The 5,770-nt window shown below is 40.0% G+C and overlaps 1 protein-coding gene across 1 annotated transcript in view; it reads right to left on the bottom strand.

Moving 5' to 3' along the window:
* Positions 1–5,770, bottom strand: part of DCDC2 (doublecortin domain containing 2) — a 167,505-nt gene that overhangs the window by 89,657 nt on the left and 72,078 nt on the right. The gene's annotated exons all lie outside the window — the stretch shown is intronic.

Below are 5,770 nucleotides of genomic sequence, written 5' to 3'. Positions count from 1 at the left end.
AGGCTCAGCCGCCATGGCTCACGGGCCCAGCCGCTCCGCGGCATGTGGGATCTTCCCGGACCGGGGCACGAACCCGTGTCCCCTGCATCGGCAGGCGGATTCTCAACCACTGCGCCACCAGGGAAGCCCAAAGTATTTTTTTAATTAAGGCATATACATTGGATTTTTTTTAGACATAATGGTATTGCACCCTTAGTAGACCATAGTATAATGTAAACATAACTTTTATGTGCACTGAGAAATCAAAATATTTGTGTGACTTGCTTTATTGTGTTATTTGCTTCATTGTGGTAGTCTGGAACAAAACCCACAATTGCTCCAAAGTACGCCTGTATTCCTAAACTAATTTTTATTACTAGAATTTGAAGAGCACAATAAAACTTCAAGGGATTACTAAGACCCCTTGCTGTACTAGGTTTTGCTGTATAATATGTCATTCTAAAAAGGGTTATTGAGGCATGGGAAAGTGCTTATTTTGCAAATTTTTATCATACTGGTACTCATCATAGTCAAATTGGACCCATATCCCACAATACACATAGCCACCGTGATGAGAAGTTAAGATCAAGGAAGGAATAGAAAACCTTTATTTCCCCATTTTGTGGTGAGTATGGCGGAAACAGACATCAAGGAATCATAAATCTTTCCTCAGTTTATCAAAAAAAACCAGTGCCCTGCTTTGTGAAGTCACCTTGGTGCCTTCTTATATACTTTCCCCCGGTACATGACATCCTTAGTGGGTGAGACTTGGGAGAGCACATTTGGAAAACATGCTTCCTGTTTTTATCTTGAGTCTCTTGTGACTGCGAACCATGCAAGCGCCTGAGCTGGCTCATCAGCTGAACCAAAGAAGCTCAAGTTTCCATGTCCCCTGATCTGACTCTGAGGATGGACCGCAGTAATGCTTCATGCTTGGGGCGACGCAGCAAACCATGTGCAGTTTGTAGCTATTAGAAAAATTCAAGAGCATGACTGCCCGAGGGCAGTCACCCAGCAAGGTCATAATATTCAGACACCCTTTCCCGGCACCGCACCTGCTCCCTATCATTCATCAGGAGTCTAAACATCACACGTTCTTTGGAAACAATCAGTGAACGATACTAGGAGCAAGCTAGGAACTAACTGCATCAAGGGTACTAACCCGTGTGTGCACACGTGCACGCCCACACATGGAAACAGAAAGAGAATCACATCCTTCAAAATAAAACGAGTCTTGGGAATTCACTGGCGGTCCAGTGGTTAGGACTCTTGCCCTTTCACTGCAGGGGGCACGGGTTTGAAAAGAAAACCGGTCTTGTTTTTGCTTACATTTTAATACTCTGCTTTTAAAAAGTATTTATAATTATCAATACCACATAAACTATAGCAACAATAGACTGATAACAGTTTTCCCAATATTCTAAGGAGCCCTAAACCCACTATACTTCCTGTGTTCCAAGGGGTCTAAAAAACACTAATTTTTTTTCACGTAAAAAGTTATTACAAATATCAACGAATACAATCAATCCCAAAATACTATACAATATTTCAAAGCAATCATCATTACAACTTTGCTCAGAGAGGAGAGAATAGCTAGGTAACAGCCTCTAAAACCTATCTCAAGGCACCACTCAGGTGGAAAGTGCAAGGAAAACATACGCTGGTCAGTTAAGCTGGCATTTAAATGCAGCACTAAAAATGCATTTCACGCCCAACTTCATCAATCACCAACCAATCTTACTTTGCATCTTGGCTACCAAAAGAAAATGGGATTTGTTTCCCTGAAGAAATATGTCACTGCTCTGCTTGAATTATTAAGCTTTATTATTACAGAGAGAAACTGAGTCGGAAAAAAAGAAGAAACAAGAAAAAGAAATAAAATTAGACCCAGGTTGCCATCTACAGACTGTTATCAGCACTGCTCACTCATGAAGCATTAGATATCAGAGTATCAGTAAATATCAGCAGTAATATAAAAGGATAAATGTATGACTACAATCGTAATGATAAAAATCAAGATAGCCTACAAAGTCTCCTTTTTTGTAATTAACGTGAGAACACTAAAGAACACTGGTCCAAAATTTGCACAATTTAACATATGCTAGAAAGGAATCATCGATACGCATCCTAACTCTTAAAATTTAACACTTAGAAATAAAATTGAATAGATTACTTAATTCCAAATTTAAAATATTTTTAAGCAGCAAAAACTGTTTCATCTCTATAATCAAATTCTTGCATTTTTTTATGCCACATTTGTATATATTGAGAAATGATCACCACAGTAAGTCTAGTCAACATCTGTCCCCACACACGGTTACAAAAAGCTTTTTCTTGTAATAACTTCTAAGCTCTACTCTCAGCAACTTTCAAATGTGCAATACAGTATTCAATTCTTGCACTTTTGACTCACTGACTCACCATACACCTTCCCTTTCATTTTGCTTCAAGTCCTTATTGCTTTTCCCTTTCTAAGGAATAAGAGCCCTCTGGAGGCATGAATGTCCAAAATCGCGCACCTGGTTCTAATTACTAAAACAGATGTCATTAAAGCAAAAGGCAACTGCAATAATAAATGAATATGGAGGCTAAAGGAGTAATAAAAAGAGAGAGAGAGATAAAGACAGATACTTTTGATAACATAACATAGAAAATTTCTATAGCCAAAGACACCTGGAGGGAGATCTGATAAGGAGAAACAGCTCAATTTTCAAAAGTAGGGATTTAAGCTAATAAACTTATCAAGTGATGATTTAATCTCATAAACTACACAAAACCTTTTTTTCACTTTCCCTGGGAAAATTGTTTTTGGAAGCCAAGATTCATTTTCCAGGTCATATATTCTCTCCATCAAGATGAAAAGATACAAAATGCTTCGTCTAAACTCTTAGATATGCTTCTAGATCTGTGGTATAAGCCTCTTACTGGGGAAAAAAAAAAAAAAAAAAAATCCCCCAAACCTTCATGTGAAAGACAGCAGCCGTAGTTCTATGTTAACACTGAGATACAGCAGTGAAAAACCTATCACCAGATTGCAAAATGTACACTTAGCATGGACAATTAAAACAACTGCAGGATTCTCTAAAGACACGGTAAGAACAGCTGAGGGCTTCTACCTTTTCTTAGCACTTTAAAAATGTGACTTGTTTCCGTGGTCAACATGTTTTTGTTACTTTGACCCCCACAGATACAACTATTGTTGAAAACTATTTGTGAATTTCTATAAAAACAAAAACACTGAGGGGGGTGGTAGTGGGGGGATGAATTGGGAGATTGGGATTGACATACATACACTAGTATGTATAAAATAGATAACCAATAAGAACCTGCTGTATAAAAAATAAAATAAAATTCAAAAAGAAATAGAGAAAAAAAAGTAAGTAAAAAGAGTGGATATATGTATATGTATAACTGAGAAACTTTGCTGTACAGCAGAAACTAATGCAACATTGTAAATCAACTATAGTCTAATAAAAATTTTTTAAAAACACTGATAATTCGACTTTTTAATGAAGTTTATTTTCCTGTGAAACACGGAAATGCTGATTCAGCCTCTTGTGTTCCCAAGTTTCCACGAACAAAATAACCAGAAGAGATGATGGTCCCCTTTCTTTTGAGGGACAACTACTGAATCTAAAGACTTTCAAAAAATATACTGGAAGTAGGAGTTGGTATTTCCATAAGCTAATAAGAGCCTTGCAGAAAATAAAAAAGTAGCACTTTATAAGAGCCTTTAATCAAAAATAATTCATGAAGAGTTTAACATGAGTCCTGTTTCTTAGTGGGTTTTAGAGTATTACAGAGACTTATCTATTTTGTAACTTCCATCATTCATCCATCAATATTTATTAAGCATCCCATCTGTCAGACCTGTGCTAATTGTGGGGGACTGAAAACAAACAAACCAGTAAAGACATAGCTCACAGCCTTGGGGGTTTCACAATCTAGTATATACTGATTAAAATAAACCCTCTATTATTTTTTTTAATATTTATTTATTTATTTGGCTGCACTGGGTCTTCGTTGTGGCATGCAGGACCTAGTTCCCTGACCAGGGATCGAACCCAGGTCTCCAGCATTGGGAACGCTGAGTCTTAACCACTGGACCACCAGGTTAGTCCCAACCCTTTATTATTTTTAATGCTCATGGCATGGCATGCTTTTCCAGGCTAGCTTTTTCCTTTGGTGCCTACCATACAACAAGCATTCAGTAAACACCCTTTGACTGCATTTTACTGGCCTCCCTGTTTCAGAGTCACCGGAAAGGACTGCACAAACTTAAAGATAAAAGCAAAACTTTGAAGATAAATCTTAATATGAGCCCACATGTTGAAGAATGCTAATGGGGCTAAAAGAAGTTAAGTGACTTGCCCGAAGTCAAGAGCAGGCCTGGGACAAGAATCTAGGACTCTCAACTTCCAGCTAATCTCCACCATTTAAATCTCTGAAGATTTAAAAACCCCTCCACTTTCTTCTCTGTGGAATTGGCTCCTTTCATTTCACCTGTTCTTTTAACTTAGTCTCACACATCTTTCTTCTGAAACTTTAATCATCTGAGCAGCGTCTTCTAAACACTCACACAAGTTCATGCTGTCTCCTCAGCTGTGAAGCCCACTTGAGCTGTAATTCTAATGTGACGCTTCATATGGACTTTGAAGTGAGCTGGAGCTCCCAGCTGGAAGCCAAGCTGTGGCCATGAATCTGAAACTTGATCCCATTCATCCTTTTCCAGGGCAGCCTGGCATGTCTTCCAGTGGGGCTAAGTGGATCCCAGGGGGAGGGAGAAGCCGTCACTCCTCCAGCCTTGTCCCAGCCAGCCCCCCGCCCACAGCATCACTCCACCCTCGTGCGCTCGCCCCACTGAGACCACGCTCTGAGTGAAGCCAAAAAGAGCTTGTCTCCACAAAAAACTAACATGAAAAATTCACAATTCTGACGGCACTCATCCTTAGTTTATCACACTTTTACCTTGAAATCTTGTACTGATGCAAAATGTTTTAAATTATTTTATACCGTCTCTCGCCTGGTCATGCAAGACACATAACTAACTTGGTACATATTGTTTATTGGTAAAGTTGTGTGTGTGTGTGTGTCCTCTTGGATATCAGTAAAACCGGTGAAACACCTTTTTGGAAAAAGTGATCTGTGACTAACAGCAATTTGTAATGAATGTGAACAAGGGTTATAGACACACAAATAAGAGAGATCAACAGCGGCTGGCAAAAATGTTAATCGAGCCGTTTTAGCTGGAACACAGGATGGTAAAAGTTACCTTTTCCAATACGACCACTCAAGACATATTTTACCTCAAAACACATGTCCTTGGGACTTCCCTGGCGGTGCAGTGGTTAAGAATCCGCCTGCCAATGCAGGGGACACGGGTTCGATCCCTGGTCCAGGAAGATCCCGACATGCCGCGGAGCAACTAAACCCATGTGCCACAACTACTGAGCCTGCGCTCTAGAGCCCGCAAGCCACAACTACTGAGCCCGTGTGCCACAACTACTGAAGCCTGCGCACCTAGAGCCCACGCTCTACACGAGAGAAGCCACTGCAATAAGAAGCCCACGCACCGCAACGAAGAGTAGCCCCCGCTCGCCACAACTAGAGAAAGTCCATGCGCAGCAACAAAGACCCAAAGCAGCCAAAAAAAATTTTTTTGATAAAAAATTAGAAAAACACGTGTCCTCGTAGCAGAATCTCTAATTACAAATAGAAATTAAGCATGAAAAACAGCAGCATCGGGCTTCCCTGGTGGCGCAGTGGTTGAGAGTCCGCCTGCCGATGCAGG

The sequence above is a fragment of the Physeter macrocephalus genome, chromosome 18, assembly GCF_002837175.3.
Source record: "Physeter macrocephalus isolate SW-GA chromosome 18, ASM283717v5, whole genome shotgun sequence".
NCBI lineage: Eukaryota > Metazoa > Chordata > Mammalia > Artiodactyla > Physeteridae > Physeter > Physeter macrocephalus.
Note: the sequence above shows the minus strand (reverse complement) of the source record. Positions and strands in the feature narration are given on the sequence as shown.